Source organism: Chelon labrosus, assembly GCF_963514085.1.
Source record: "Chelon labrosus genome assembly, chromosome: 9".
In the NCBI taxonomy this organism is placed as follows: Eukaryota; Metazoa; Chordata; class Actinopteri; order Mugiliformes; family Mugilidae; genus Chelon; species Chelon labrosus.
The window spans coordinates 15,360,107-15,377,209 of NC_140359.1; the positions used below are offsets into that span (position 1 = coordinate 15,360,107).

General features: G+C 44.9%; 1 protein-coding gene across 1 annotated transcript in view; it reads left to right on the plus strand.

Moving 5' to 3' along the window:
* Nucleotides 1-3,174: 3,174 nt before the first annotated feature.
* The window catches only part of fam222aa (family with sequence similarity 222 member Aa), a 45,386-nt gene continuing 31,457 nt past the window's right edge, over nucleotides 3,175-17,103 (plus strand). Inside the window, exon 1 of the mRNA XM_084551444.1 lies at nucleotides 3,175-4,216. The gene's annotated coding sequence lies outside the window, so the exon portion shown is untranslated. The remainder of the gene's footprint in view (nucleotides 4,217-17,103) is intronic.

The window sequence follows — 17,103 nt, forward strand, 5'->3', positions numbered from 1 at the left end:
TCAGAAAAATATTCAGCCATGTTGTAAAAAACTAGCAGTAGCAAATTACAGGTAAACAAGCCGACCGTCACGGGTGTGCGCGGCGCTCAGAGACGACATCTTCCAGGTCAGAAGACATCATCTGGGGTCTGTAGGTCAATCTACAGACCCCAGATGATGATAACAGGTAACTCCGGACTCAACAGGGAATAGCACTAACATACGATAACAAATAATACGAGTTTCGAGGCAGATAATGCGTTATTTAGAGGCTGCGCTTCGGTGCCTCAGTCACTCCCACTACATGGATATATGCTGATCTAATTATCTCCCAAAGGAATACAAATTACACAAAAGTTATGTGGGTGAGTAAACGATCATATTTTATGCCAGATATAAGGTCCAGGTTGTAAAAAACTGTAGTTATCCTTTAACTTTGCAGGAATACAAAGAAAAGTGCCCTGTGGTCGTACTTTTATCACCATCGATTGTAACACTCATAACAGGGGTCTGCTGAATCACCCTTAATTTAAGATGTTAATATTGACAAAGGGACAAACCCGTCTAGATTTTAACTGATGTCTTTTGGCCTTTTTCTCAGTTCTTTATTTTCATGATCTCTTTTGTCAAGCGTTCAACACAACGCTACGGGAACACAATCCTGCATGGTGGCGGTCCTATCCTTGAAGTATTGTCCTCACTTTATAAAGCCGTCCTTCTTCTGCCTTGTTCTGTTTGCTACTTCAGGCCCTTGTTCCCACTCCACTCTACTCTTCCTCCCCTGCCACCTCTGCCTGCCCCCGATCTCATCCTCCACCTCTGTGTCCTCTAACCACTTGACACCTTTTCAGATTCATCCCCATCAGTTGGCAGACAGCGTGCATTTCACCCGCAAGGCACAATGCAGCGATCCTCGTGAATCAATGGCAGATAAATCAATGCTATCTCTTTTTCCCATGCCTCTGCTACCATCGATTTTTTTTCTGTTACTTTGCTGTTTGTGGAGTCTTGAACTTTGCTCAATTAAACTGAGTTCACTTTCAGGAACAAATTGTAACAGCGTAAGCTTTCAGCGCTGAGACAGACACTAATGTTAGCGCAGGATGGGGTGTACAAGAGCTTTATTTATGAGATGCTCTATTCAAAGAGATGCTGCAGTGATTTTTACTGAAGCTGAACCTGGATTTACTGGTATTGTGAACCCTCTTTCAGATGAGGCATGCAAAAGGCTTGCCTTGATTGTGAGGTCTTTCATTTTGAACCAGAGCTAATACCTAAAACAGAGACAAAGCAAATATCCTTTGATCATATTTACTAAGAAAGAAGGAGGTCCAATTAGCATCTGAATAACCCTTGCTTTGGTGTTTTAGCTCATAGGTTTCTTGGCAGGGAAATATCTAATATGATTTCACATCCAATCTCCAGGCACAAGATCCCGTCATCGGGAATGATTTCTGGGAAATGCACAGACTCAGACATATTATTTTGAAAACTGCATTTAATATAGCCCACAGAAAATTATCCACTGTGATATTTCGCTAGTCTCCCCCATAAATAATTCATTGTTTTTATGTGCCCTCATGCTGCCTTGGGGATTGGAACAGCTGAGTGTTTTCACAACGTATTTGTGTCCAATCTTCTGCGTATTGGGCGTACTCTAATCAAACCACAGTAAACATGCCTTGAATGTTTGTTGAGTCATCTGCTTATCAGCTAATCAAATGGCTTATTTGCCTGCCTGCCTCACTGGAGCACAGCACAGGCCTGGTTGAGTATTTTTCAATTAATTGTTCATCTGTTTGATTGACTATGCAGCCACACAGTGTAGGTGATATGACTGAACTCCACAGGCTTTAATGTATGCTCCCTAGGTCCACTGCAGCAATAAGGGGGAGGAGTGATTGAAGCTAATACATTTAAAGGACTGACGAAGTCAGGCGCTCCTTTGTTCTGCCTCTCTGGCAGCATTTATTCAGCATTTTATTACTTGTCATGGAGGCGTCAGGCCACATAAGAGATGTATATATACAGTGTGAATCTGTTTTTCTGTGTAAGAACTAGCATAAAAGTGCAAGTCATAGAGAAAATTTCAAAGGCAGAAGCCAGGACAGCGACATGGAGCTGCCAGGGATTGGTGAGCAATCAGATAGGGCAGAATTGATGACCTGGCTCAGGATGGATTTCTTGGAGCGGGCTGCCAGACCGAGGTAATACTTTCAGGCTCTTATCAGCACTGGCATAAGCTGAGTGCTGCATCACCCACTTCCCAGCGTCAGCTTATTATGAGAGTCCATGATGTGTGATTGCTTGTACTGCCTTTGTGTGTCCCAGGGTCTGTGTGCACCGGACATAGTTGGCAAGAAGAAGAATACTAAGGGCCTCTGTCAATGTAAACTGTCCACTTCCCCCACTGTTGTAATGGCATTTTGCAAAAACAGGTGTTTTGCAAGGTTTCCTCTGACTCATGTAAGCTGGAGCTGTCAGTGATGGAACTCTGCAAAGTTAAACAGACAGTCACTTTTTAGTTTCTTATATTTTCCAATATTTTTAGGTGATTTAATACTGGAGTTAGTCAGTAAAGACTCTACATGGTACTTTACATGCATTAATAAACTTATGCAATCTTTAAGCGTTGCTTCAAAAAGAAACTCTACTCGTTACAATTTTAGATGAAAAAAATGTCTATGATACGTCTTAGATCACTATATAAATCTGAGCTCACAGTGTACAATCAGCCCAGTGTCATTGACAGTCACACTTATTTCCCCTAGTGCAGTTTCAAACTAATTTAGTTAAATAGCATTTTCAAGTCACCATTTCTCAAATAGTAGATTAATTTGGCTCACTAATCAGACTTAATCTTATTCAGCTTGCATAACAATACTTTATTTCTCCCTGAAGGCCTGCTACAGATTAAACTCGAAGGGATTCAGTGTTGTGCTCAAGGGCACTTCAGAGAGCCTGCAGACAGGTCCTCCCATTAATAGGATGGCACCTTCAACCTTTGACTGGGCAGCGGAGAAAAAAAAAGTCTGAAACGCTGTAATGGATAAAAGAGTGATTAAAGATCTCAATCTGCATTCTGTCAAGCCAATTTATATCAAACGTTTTTTTTTTTTTTTTTTTTCATTTTTTCATTTTCTGCGAATAAACAACGTGGTTTCAGACGCTTAGACGCCGAGCATCTCTATGGTAACAGTCCTCAATTACCGATGATTGGCTGACCCGTGGGAATGTTTCTATTCCCGCAGTACAGTGATTGGTCGGTGGGCGGTCTGTGCAGCCTGACAGTCTGCAGCGTTCCGGGTTATTGTCAGTCTCGGCAGCTCGGCAGAAGGGCAGGACCGCATCCCGGAGCTGCCTGAAGTAGCTAGCTCTTTATCCACACCTAACCATTTCTTTTTTGGTTAATATACCAAAGAGAGTTTCTCCGAGCTTCACTATCGAGGTTCCTCCGCAAGCTCAGCTGGAAATCTGAGTCTGAATCCGGAGGCAAGACATCTCAGAGAGGCTGCCGACACCACGGAGAAAGTGACGGACGGAGCAGAGCCTGGTCACCGGGATTTTACATCGCATCGCATCAGTTTAGGATATTTCAGGCAGCTACTTTGGCCCTGCCTCGATTTCTTTCAGGGTACCTTTACACAATATTGCCTAGATAATATTTCTAACATCTGCATGATACATTTCGCATAAGGTCGTCTATAGCGAGCAGGCGGACCACTTTAAACCCATGCGTAACAGCGGGGGATTTTGGAATACAGCGTAGCCGTTTAACCACACAGTGTTTTTATTCAGATTTCTTTTATTTGGAGATATCTACGAGTCAGAAAAAGAAGAGCAACCAGGACCGTTTACTTTGTTTCGGAGGCTAAACGTTGAAAACCCGAAGCGCACTTTGTGCGCAATCCTTCTGAGGACGCTCCTGAAATTGCCGACCTGCGCTTTTGCCCTCGACAAAAATTGGCAGCCGAGTCGAGAAAAAAGGCAAAGCTTATTAACTTTGCTTGCTAGAGGCTAGAGTGTGGAATCTAATTTGCAGGCTTACCGGTATATTTGCATACCATCGGAAAACGAGGATAAACTTAATCAACATTTGACATCGACAAAACAGCAGCTGGATTTTGGGGAACAGAATGAATCCTTTTTAATTTGGACCACAGAAGTATGAGGCAGATTGCTCAGTGACTGCTACAATCTGCATGGAGTTCTAGACTGCACTACGGAGAAATTTATGGTAAATATCATTTAAATTTCTGTTTGTCTGAGTCTTGCCGATTCTGAATGTTTCGGGCCATCCTCTGTAACCATTACCGTAGTTTCTCTCAAAGCCTCGCTGGATCCTTTTGGGATGGTAAATAGAGGAACGCCAGAAAATAATGAATGTTTGTGAATGCTCCCTTTTCCCAGGATGCTGTTCACATAACGATGTCTCAGATTTAAAGCCTTTGTTTCCATGCGTGACCCACAATAAAGGAAGTGTTGTAAAAATCGACTTGTTAGAGAGCCGCTGCCGAATGGCTTTAGGAACTGCTTTGATGTGTAATATTGGTCTTTTCAAGTATGGGTAGCAATTAAGTGTATTGTAGGGCAAAGCACCGCAGGCACCACAGACAGGGATACGGTATGTGGCACTAGAGTTGCGGCTCAGAGCAAAAGGTGCGAATTTCTCATCTGTACGCCCCCGTGCGTCACAGCGTGCGGGGTGGGTGACTGTACTGTAGTGTCTGTTGCAATTAGTGATTTTTCGCCCGGGAGTGTTAATGATATACAGCCTTATTTTATAGTGTGCTTGTATAGTGTGACAGGCTTTTATCGAGGAACTCATAAAATTCATGGAGATGTGTGCGTAACACTGTAAAACTTTTCACTTTATGCTCGACGACGTGGATGATCATCTGTGCTGCATTGAGGTCTGGAGACAATTTGTCATTGTCCTGTGAATCTTTCGGCTGGTTTGTCCTGTGCAGCCTACTCGCCTCTAATGCAGTCTGAAAATGTGTTAATCTTGCATCTGGCTGAAACTCACACCTTATTTGAATATGAATCTGTTCTGGTGGAGTTGAGGCTGTTTCGGCTCCTGTGAACTTTGAGCCTTATTGGGTTGCTGAGGTTGCTTTGCAATATTTAGCTCGCACTGCACATAAATGAGCCCCCACATTATGCTGACTGTGCAGTGAAAAAGCTGCACACAGTATGTTTTATCATTAGACTACAAGCATCCTCAAAATTTATCTTCCTCGCTGGCTCCACTCATTCTCACTCCGCCAGCCCCGCAGAAAGAGAGCTCGCCGAATGTAATATGGGCCCCTACAGCAGGGCAGGCGCCCCCACAGTCGGGGCACCTGCCATAGAGCCTTCCTGGCTGTATTGAATAAAACATCCAGTGATGTATGAGGCAGGAGCTGCACCCGAGGGGGCAGAACTGCCTCATTTACTTCCTCCACCCTGCGCCTATGACCTGCTGAGCAAATTGTGCTCATATTAGCTCTGCGGCTGCTCCTCACCTAAACAAATAGTCTTCCCAGCATAATGCTTGCCTTAACTCAACATGATGGTTGGACAAGGCAGGGGAGAACGGAATGGCAGAAACGCTTTAATATCTAGGTCACTGAATTACCTTTTGGAGTTTTTTTTCTCTTGTTTTGTCTCTTTATTTCTCGCTGTTAGATCTTTCTTTTATTTTCTACAACACTGGACCTTCAAGGCTTCTGCTACGGACACGAGACTTTACTCACATTTCATTCTTCTCACTTTCCCCATGTTTACTCTGCTATCCGCTCTCATTCCACCAGGTACTGGCGCTTTGTAGGTTTGAAACCTGTTTTACAGTGTTATCCAAGCGCTGATCACACGCCAGCAGTTTCCTCCACTCTTATTTACTTTCAGAACACCTAAATTACTTAAGTAAAATCTAATCTGCTTTATTCGTTTAAGCTTCCAACGTTTGGAAGGCGGAGGACATATTTTAGCAACGCATTAACAAAAGTAATATGCTGAGAGAAGCCTGGCATATGATCAATTTGCAACTCAAATTGCATATCAGCTTGATTGATTGATAGCATTTGGGTTCCTTACTGTATTCTTTGCTTATTAAAGTGCCTGCCTGCAGTGAATAAGCGAGCTCCACTCATGAATATTGTTAAAGTCGCTGAAGTTTAATTTCCTGTGCTGTGTATTAATCTTTTTTAATCCGTGCATGGTTTGATTGTCTCAACACCTACCCAGAGGCAGCGAAACTCATTTTGGCACTTAAGATGACTAAAATAGTAGATACAGATGTGTGTGTGTGTGTGTCTGTGTGTGTGTGTATGTGAGTGAGAGAGAGAGCGAGAGTGTGTGTGTTTATGTGTGTGTGTGTGTGTGCGTGTGTTATTCAAGAACTACCAATCCCTTAAGTGTCTAAGCTTGCATGTCCGTTCTTGTGTTTCTTACCGCGGCTTTTTACTCACGCAAATTAAGTTAAACCGATGTGTTGTCCTCAGACTCCATTTATAGAAAAATATACTGTAGATAATGAAAGAAAACAGTAAAAATAATGAAAACATTTTCTTATCTTGTCAAAGAAATTAAAAGACAACAGTCCCGACATTAGCTGATATCATAGAAAAAGCACAAAGCTTCTTCCCTCGAAATATCATCGGACACTTAAAGGAACGTTTTCTCTCAAAGCCGTGACAGCAGCAGCTCATTAGGTACCTGATCAAAGCGTTTCCTATCAAGAAAAGTCTATAACAGTCCTTGATTTAAGACATTTCCCGTGGAGCCAAACAAAAGAGACGTGGCCTTTCTTGTGCTTTGCAGTTTTACATGATTTGATTTAAACTCTGTGGTCCCTGCGCCGAGATTTATCTTGCACATCAGTACCTGGGATGTGGTGACAGAGCATGAAAAGAGGAACATAAAACAAAAGCATTACATGCAAATGATTGTAGAGAAACAAACACACCCGTCAGCCAGTCAATGCGAGTGAACGCAGGTGAAAGCGATGTTCAGTTTCCAGTAGAGATGAAGGTGTTGATTGGATTGGACAGGCAGGATTAGCGAGAACGGTTCCGGTTGTGTATTTGGCGTTGGTGTTTGCAAGTAGCACCACGAAGCACATTGTGCTTGTTGCTTTGTTGTGTAGCTGCTGAGATGCATCAAACTACGCCGCTGCTGCAACTGTTTTAGGTCTGAATAATTAACCCTCAGTTTTGGCTGTCAGATGGCAGATGAGCAGCTCTCATTTTCTCCCTGGTCTGGTGATGTTTTCACTCTCAAATACTTAAACACCGACTTCTAAATAATTCAGGGTCACTCTTGGCCAAAGGCTGATTCCCAGGTTCCCACACTGTATCAACTATGTATACAATATGTGAAAAACCCTGATTATAATACTAACCTTGTGGAAATGGATGTGCAAAAGTCTTCTTTAAACAGATGTGGCAGCGCAGGCGTGTTGTTTCTGTAAACATGAGCTTTAACATTTAAATTCAAGTGTGTCTTTCTTTGAGCAGCAACACTAAAATAGACCACAGGCATGTGATTGCATACATGCACTCCTGCAGTGTTTCTGATGAGTGGTATATGTTAGTGAGCGTGAGGCTCTCCGCTCATTACTCCGCTGATGATTTCCTGTTATTTTGACTGCAGTCAAAGGTTTACCTGACCACCGCTGTGCTCATGAGACCTTGGCAGCTCCTCATCAGGGTTATCTGCAGCCACTTAGTGCATGACGGACAGCAATGATCCTCCGACCTCCTCCTCCTCCTCTTCCCCTCTCGCCCCCCTGTCAGGCTGAATGGAAGTCACGTCTCGGCAGGCCTCGAGGTTAATGTATAGTCTTTCATTTGGAAAGGTTAGGGGCGGCGGCCAGTCTATCTTTTTTTTTTTTTCAGTTTGAGAATGCTCCCGTGCATGAGAAATGTAGTCAACAGGAACTGCGCAGGTTATATGTGGTTAATGAGTACACTACGAGAGCTTGAGTGCTGTGCAGTTTATAGTTTGTTCCATAACCCAGGCAGAAAAGTGAGGGGAGGCATGCTCCTTCCAAAGAGTTCTTGGGGGGAGAAAGAGAATAAAGCAAATCTGACAAGCTCTCCAACAGCGAATTTGCTCTCCTTAAAAACAATGCCGCTCTTGCCTTCCTCATGGTCACATTGATTTGTTCTGGGTGACAGTGCAGGCTGCTGTGAAATCACCCCAGCGCCATTGATCTCAAGGAGAAGAGGAGGAGAGGGAATGAGAGCCTGGCGACAGAGAGCAACATGGGAAAATCCTCGGCGTGCCCTCCTCAACCTTAACCAGTAATAAAATGAAGGCCTTGGTTACTATCAGATCAGCCCCCGCTGCACTTCTTCAGCCACTGTATCGCAGTCTAGCCGGCGCTTTGATTTGTTTTGGAGGCCCGCACATGTTGTTTGATTTGCTATTGTGCCTCGCCATGTTTCACATTATCAGCTGAACTCTTTATTGCCACTGTTTTCCATGCCAGAAGCAAGGCTGTTTTTATCTCATGCAGGCCTCTGATTAATCTCTCCCTCTATGCTGGTGTACTTTAATCTTGAATGGGAGGTATCTGATTCTCCTCGGCTATTGAGGAAGATCAAACTTTAATGGAACAAGGAACTGCACATCATCCTAATCTCCATCTCCCTGCATTTTGGTTGACTGCTCTCCCTTGGGCTTTGTAGCTTTCTGCAGAAGCAGGAAATACATCAGACAGATAAGATGTTTTTTCTCTTCATGCTTTGGTAATTTATTCCCTGTTGACAATGCCCACCACTTTACATCTCTGTGGTTTGATTGCCTGGTCGGAGGAACAGCAGGTAAAGGCAGGGGAATTGACTGGCGCTTACAAATAGCTGTCCTGTGTGACCTGAACGTGAGGAACTTTTCCAGAAGCTTCAATTTGGGTTTCTTCACAGATCAGTCCTTCCACAGGCAAATGTGCCAGCCCTCGCTGATTATTGACAAACGAGAGAAGGGGGCATGTGTAGCCCGAGGAGGGATATGTCAGCGGCATGGATGTATCAAGGTTCAATGCTTTTGATTACACTCCAGTCATTGCAGGAATTAGCTATTGACCGCCGCGTTGTCCATTCACTTCCTCCATATCACTGAATAACAGCGTACATTATGCTGACCGGCATCCGGGCTGTGACTGGCTCGATGCATATTGTTGCAAATGGATAACACTTATGGGGTGTCACACCTCCCGCAGACGGTTTGTGTCTGTGACAAAAAGAGGCTATTACCCAATTCTAAGGCGGTTGCTGTAAGGTAATGAAATTTCCACTGACTGGAGAAAACAATGTTGTCTGGTCTGGACTGTAATTGCAGAAGCCACCTCACCATTTTCCCCGAGTTCAGCGTGAATGCAACACGATTTAATAAAACTCTGGAGATTTTTATCATTTATTGCCAGGCCTGGCAGCCGCATCAGGGAGAGTAAGCTGAGGCTTGCACAGATAAAACTCATTCAATTTATTTGTTGAATTTTAACCAAGCCGGGGAACGTTTACAAGAGAGGCGGCATACGACCCATAGGGAAATGTTTATGTGTTTGTATAGGACTATTGCAGGTCAGCTATATTGTTAATATAACGCTGCCGTATCCTTAATCCAAACGGAGGAGTACCCTGGAATTTCCGTCATTTTCTCCCGTCTTATTATTTGTGTCAAGAAAGGGTTGAAAATCCTTAGGATATTAGGCCCCGAGGCCAAAGAGCTTCTGTGTGCCTGCTTCCACTCACATACAAAAACATAGAAACATTGACATGAGGACATGTATGGACACACACACACACACTCACACGCTCACTCACACAGGGACACACACACTCCTAGCCCTGTTTTATTACCTCCTGCCTGCTGCTGGAATTGCTTTCCTCCCTCGAGTGAGCCAGGCAAAGCCGGCTTTATTGTGTTAACCTATTTGTGTGTCAAGAGCGATTGCAGCGTTCTTTATCTCTGTTTGTATTCGGACGGGGAGACGGCGGAGAGAGCGAGGGGGTGAGGAAGAGGGAGAGAGAGTGGCGAAGGGAGGGGTGGGGGTGGGGGGTTGGGGGGGGGGGGGAGCGAGTATGTGCACAGGAGCCAGGCGAGCCACCAGAGTTAGACGGATGGCCGGTCACCTCGCTCCACTCTGGAGGATAATGACTGGTTGCTTAGCAATGACCCACCCCCACCCACCTCCAGACTTGCATCCACAGTAATCACTTTTTCCCTTCTAAAATATCTCATATATAATTATAATGGGTCTTTTCATTTATTTAGCAGACCGGGATGAGGGTGCAAACTGGAATTGGAGTTTTTTTGCTTGTGTGTTTGTGCGTGTATGTGTTACATCCGTTTTGTTGGTGGAGTTTGACCGGGATTACGACTAGGCCAAAGCTATATTTCCTACTAGATAGCTGCCGCTGTACGACCTTTGACCTACGTAATGCTGCATTGGCAGCAGCGTGGTCGAACAGATGCACAAATACACGCATTCACATATTCATGTTTTTTTGATGGGCGACCAGGGGCTACGAGTGCTGCTTCTCGTGAGCTCTTAGTTTTATTAACATTTTTATTGAGTTGAACAAATTGCTGACCTTTTGTGGCATAATGAATAGCCTGCGCTGCTTCGGACAAATTCAAGTTTTGGCAGAAGTGACATGGCATCAATCCAAGCTGTTTAACTCGTGATTTGCGGAGTGTTTATTCAGCAGGTGAAAACATTTAATACCGCTGAGTGTTTTCCAACATCTCAGTTCTTTTTCATCATTCATTTTTTTTTCAAAGTCCTCAGTCGGGATGCTACTGTATAGGCTGTGATCTGCAGGGTTGTCTTGTCTGAACTGTGTTTTTCAGGTGGCAGAATTAAGGTGTGATATCCGAACACGACCCCAATTTAAACTCCCTTTCATCACCAGCAGCCACTGATGTTGGCACAAAGTCTAGAGTCGTTTTAATGCTCAGCCAATTATCCTCTCCTCTTTTTAAAATTGATTTTTTTTCCCCTTTCCTCTTTTATGAAGAAGTAAAAAATTAATTTGAAATTCTCTGTGAAGTTCGTATTAAACTTTTACTTGTTTATGATGATAAAACGTTGTGCCTGCTCAAACAAACCTCCTGGATCAAATTAAATGTTCTGACTTATGCTTGCGTAGCCAGCAGTTGGCGGTGCACTTGTTCATTTTTGAATAGATTAATTACAATTTACAAAAAAATCTGTTATTGGAACTTCTTTAAAGAACATCATCCGTGTCTGATATTTGCCCATCTGTGCTCTCTCTCCATATCCTGTTCGGTGCCATCTTTTCGTATCCAGGCTCATGCACCATTGCTAAAATTGACAGCTTTGCACATCCTGGGAACTTCGTACAGATAAACTAAACATACATCCACCCCCCCTCCCCCTCCCCCATCTCCATGCCATGCTTCTGTGGCTGCGTCTATAGGAACAGCTGTCCAGCTGTCACCGCAGCCAGCCAGTCAGTCGCTCTCCAAGGCAACATCTGTAGAAACTGAATGCACAAGGGCAGCCTGCCGTTCTCTGCTTGTCCCCAAAGACTGTGGAAGTGTGTCAAGCCTTTTGGCTACACATTACCACTGACCACATCAACCGTATCACTGGGTTTTGATTGAATGTTATCTGCTCCTGTGCCACTTAAATAAGCTCCGTGAGGCGTCAGACTGTTCGCTTTTGTCACCAACTTACAGCTATCTGTTACTGAAGCGATTCACAATGTCACAACAGTTCTTAAAAAGTAAACATGCAACTGTACAGCCCCCCCACCCCCCCTTCCCCCCCAAAAAAAATCCACATCACATTATCGTATCCATTAACAGTCGTCTGCCTCTGCATGGATGTGTGTGCGTGCGTGTGCGCACATGTGTGTAAACAAAATCCCAGCGAGCAAGGTGCAATGGCCTGGAACTGACGAGAACCCACTGGGAGAGTCTCTCCTTGATGTAGCCCCCCACTCCTGCTCCCCCTCCCTACCATCTTTCCCTCCTGGCAGCAGAGTGATGGTGAGACGGAGGGGGGGGCACAGAGCCATGAGAGCGGGGAGATGAACAGAGCTGCCGTCCCCTCTGTCAGCCACAAACTAGGATCAGGGAGATCGCATGGGACTCTCTCTTGGGATGAGCAGAGGGAGGAAGGGAGAAAGCAGCTGTTTAGTGTTTTTCTCTCACTTCTTCAGCAACTCACTTGTGTTTTCCCCGCTCTGTCATTTTCTCCGAGGCTGTCATTAGCTTCTGTCATGCTTTTTTTATTTTATTTTTTTATAAAGATTATTTTTTTGGGCAATTTTCGCCTTCATTTGCTTGCAGCAGAGCTTATTAGACAGGCAATGTGGGTTGGTGAGAGATGGACATGACATGTAACAAAGGTCCTTCAGCAGGTATTTGAGCTGTGGATGTTGCAGTTATGGTCGTTAAACACGTCAAGCTGCTTTTTGGATGGGTTTGTCTTTAAACAAGGAAATGCTGCGGTGTGCTGCTGCAGATGAGATAAAAATTAGCACGCCGAACGGTTTAATAATCCCGCGCCTCGTTTCTGATATTTTAGGAAATATTAAGGGACTTGATTTCTTTATCAGTCCTCTTGATAACTGAGGGCCTCTCAGGCATAGTGTGTTTCTCCTCGCAGACAGCTGCGGAGTCATACAGGCTGTGGGCGAAGTTTGATGGATCCTGTTTACTGGAGCCGAGAGAATGGCTGGGTATCTCAAATTAAGTGTCACTTAAAGCTTGTCTTTTAGTCAGCTTTCCATTTTGTTCCCCCATCTCTAGTGGCAGCACTGTGCTGCCAATTGTAACAGGGATTGAGAGGAAGACATTTGGTGATTACACATTCTGTCATGATTGAGGGGTGAAGCCAGCGACTTGATGCAAAACCAAATTCCATATGGCTGCAGTGAAATCTCTGCACCCATAGTGAGTTACTTTCAAACAGCCCCCGTCCCGATGACAGCAAAATCGCCTGCTCATGACTTATCGTTTTATCATTTAAATTTACCCCATTGATGCTTGCTGCTGTGATTGACAGCTGGGCTTGAAAGCCACAGCTATCTCAATTGAGCTGCGGCAGCCAGTTGGTAACCGTGACAATGGTCTCTCCTCTTTGCCTTGTTTTCACACATTTTCTGCTGTCACAGAAACCTCACTGATTGCTTCTCTGCCAAGACGGCATCCTATTAATCTCTTAAATAAGGGCCGCAGCCCAGCAGTATTGTTTGCAAGAAAACCAAGAGGACCTTGTGAGACCACACTGAAAAGAAAAAAGGGGGCAACTGGGGCTGAATTTCACCCAGGAAAGCAGAGTCTCCTTGAAATCAACAATATTAGAAAGTTAATAGCTGCTGTGGAGAGCGATGGTGCTGAGGTCTGAATATTGCTAGCACTCCCTGGACCCACCTGATAACTCTGCGGGCTCTGTTGTCTTGTGCCGCTCTCAGCCTTGCTCTCCAGGTGCATTTTGTGCTTTCATCTGCATCGTGGCACTCTGAATAAAAGCCTCTGTGTTTATGACCATTTTCTTTCTCCATGCACTTATTGATCCCTTTCAGTGTGGTTGAATAGGCTTGAATTTTTTTTTTTTTTCAGTTCTGGGCTCAAATAGCATAACAGCAGCATATTCTGAAATGGCAAACCATTGATGTATTGTGATGTGACCCAGGGAAGATAGAATAACAGTTCGACCCTTTGTCCCCCTGTGCTTCTCTGACTATTTGAAGGAAAAACAAACGTGAATGAAATAATGGTTTACTTGCAATGTGTGTTCTCTACAACCCAGAAAAAAAACTATCTCACCTATGTCTTGAAAAGGCTGTGGGCATTTCATGGGCTAGGCTTTTGTTGTTAATTAGGTGTGATTTGTGAACATTTCCCAAGTGGCAGGAAGTCTTTTTTGAGTCTCTGTACTTTCTTGCCAAGTGGTTGTTAATGGAGAATTGCCGCGATGCTCCTGACACCCTCCGCTTCGTAATGAGCGCCTTCCTGTGCAAAATAGCCCCATAAACCAACATTTTCAAGGCTGAGGACCATGTGGCAGCAGTATTTGGCGTCTCAGTCGCAACGACGTTTATGCCATGTAAAGACCCAGAAGTTACGGGATCTCCGCATCCCTTCCTCGTGTCTTTTTGTCCTCGCTGGCCATGGAAACCCGGTGAGGCAGGGCAGCCTAGATGACTAATTGACTCCCAGGTCAGAGCCATATGATAGCAAGGCTGCTGGTCAATGGAAATTGATATACTTTCCCCTACAGTGAGCTACAACTGCTTTGTGATCATCTGTGTGGACACGCGGCCGTGCATGCGTGCACACTTGAGAGAGTGAGCATGTAGCTCTTCATATCCTCTTTTTCCCCACTGCTCTGACACTTTAGTCTGATCTCACGTGATGGTTCTTGGAGGATATTGAACAATAATGAATCTATGAGGTGAAGCATTTGTATTAAAGTATATGTTTTAAATACTAAAAAGCTTTGTGGCCTATTTTTGTAATGCTTGATAGCAGTTTCAAGTATATCCACCTCAGTATTTTATGACAAAAATGTCCTGAGGGCACTACAGCTGTTTTGCAGTGGTAAAGGTTTCCTCTCCCTTCTATCTCTAAAGCCTCGTAGTCATGCTTTTTATCAACAGTGAAGTTCCCCGTGCTTCATGTGCAGCGTTTTGTGCACAAAGATGCACAAGTCTCTCTAACAGTTGGTCCTAGAAATGTGTGCGAGTCTGCGCTTCCCCACCTTCTGAATGTGCAAAAGTGTGTGTACAGGGACGCCTTTTTTGTTCATGTTTGCAGGTTAAACACAAACACTGCTGTCCCAGATTCGCACAAAATCCCCCTCCACCTGGGCCTGATCCCCGGCAACCAGCCCGAGCGCCTCGCATGCGCCCGTGGGCCTCCTCCCCTGCGCCCGTCATCCAAAAAAGATTCTCTCAGTTCTTCCAGTTTCAAAGTGCTCGCATAGCACGACTGTGTCAAAGCACCCCACCCCCCCACCCCCCCTCGCCCCTGACCCCTCCTACTGGAGACGGCACTCTTGACCTGCTGCCCTATTGTTTCCAGTGGGGATGGATAGGGAGCCGCCTCTACCGGCGCGATCCTTCACTCAATAGCCGCTCCATCTGTTGACTGCGTGACTCTGGGTTACAAGCGGGGATTTTGCTCCGTCTGTGCAGGGTGTGAAAGGAGCTATCTCAGGGGGCTTCCTGAATAGGCTTTTAAAGCTGCAGTAGAAGGGAGTTGTGATGCCTCTCACACCCCACCCTTCTCCCCTCCGCCCGTCATCAGCTCCACACAGCCGGCTGGGTGTGTGCAGGATGAGAGGCCTTCATTGTGCCTGTTCACAGGCCCCTAGGCAACAGGGTCACCTTGTCCCCAAACAAATGCTGCCCTCAGTGGGATTGTTGGCACTGCCTGTCTGTGTTTCCGTATGTGTGTGTGAATGTGTAAAGGGGGAGTGGGTATTTGAGTATAAGAATGCATCATCAGGAAGAGGGCAGAGGCCTTGGCTGCGAGGACATTTATCTAAAATCTCTGCCTTTCACATCAAGACCTATTCAGTGCGACCCGTCTGCATCAGGCTTTCAAAGGACATCACAGATAGAGAAACACTCTGTGCTGCTTCACAGGTCAAACTGCTCTCACTGAGCATTTGGACCAACAAAGGTGCTGATCTCATTTTCTATTTTTCTGGTATATGCAGCTTTAAGAGAAAAAAAAATGTTACCCATGTCTTGTCTGTCATGAATTTGAGTGCCCGTCTCTTGAAATGGTGCGAGAGAGCAGCATTGAGCTTTTGAGGCTGTTCTGTGGTTTGTCCTCTTCAACAGAGGATATTTGTGAACAAAAATGAAATCTGTGGCTGTTTTGACAGCTGGTTCACCTTCAGTAATTAATGTTGAAATAGCAGTCTGCCAGACATTTGTGCTGAGGTCCTATCTGTGTGGGAGTTGTTATTTGGCATTTTCTCTTAAGTGAAAATAAACAGGATCCTGCCCTCTGGGATCCTTTTCTTTCTCCTGAATAAAATTCCCATCAACCTAAAAAAGAAAAAAAATAATCTGAAAAAGAAAACTGCATTTGGGATTATTCTGTTTTTGAAATGCATTATTTTATTGCAATACAGAACCAAACAGCTCTACACAGCTGTTTAATTCCGTTAACACATTCTTTTTGTATCAAATGGGGGGCCCTGCTATTGCTTGGAGCTTAGTTCTGAAAAGACACAATCTAGGACCTTCATCCCTGGTTTCCCGTTCTTTTCCTTTATCACAGAGCCACAGCCACAGCTTCATCACCGGGGCCTGAACCCCTCAGCTGTCACAGGATGTCCCCAACACACTTTTACCTCAGTTAAGATGATTAAAGTAGCAGAATCACTTTCGCCGTGTCTTCTGCATGTGTTTCACCCCCACCTCTCTCCTCAGGTTGAGATACAGTGTCAGACAGAGAGGCAGACGCCTGGTTCGGGTATTGAACTCCCTCCCTGGATGAGACAGAGTTAAAGGAGGAGGGGTTTGTTGAGTGGAATGAGTGGAGGTGGAAAACTGCAGTGACAGCAGAATGAATAAATTGAAAAATTCCCTCATTGTAAATTGTCTATCGCTCGTGACAAACGATCTGATAGGCGAGCGGCCCGGGTTTCCGACGCATCCGTCCCAATAGAGCTGTGAATAACTGGTCTATCTCCACACTGCTTAGCACTGGCCCCTCACTTAATAATTCATACAGTGTGAAATATTTTCCCCGGTACAGATATGCCAAAGAGCTGCCGCCAGCAGGCGGGGGCGGTGAGGAGGGTGTCCCTGCGGTGCTAATTTGGGGGGATGGTGACGTGCATAGATTTCTAAGGGGGCTTTAGTTTAGAGGAGATGCCTCAGACACATTTGCCCTCCTGTATGCTCTGTCTGTTATTGGAAAGAGCTGAGCTGGTGAGGCAAAGAGTGAGAGTGAGAGAGCGCAGATGACATTTAACTTGTGGCTGATCTGCCTGGAACCGGGAACAGAAAGGGGAAATGCATTTCCATTTAAGCTGACTGAACACAGTTATCAGTGACTATGGGGACAAAGGGAGGCTGTAAACCTGCTAAGTAGTTTTTGCTGTTAGCCCTGGTGACTGTTGTGGTCGCAGTTGACATCAGT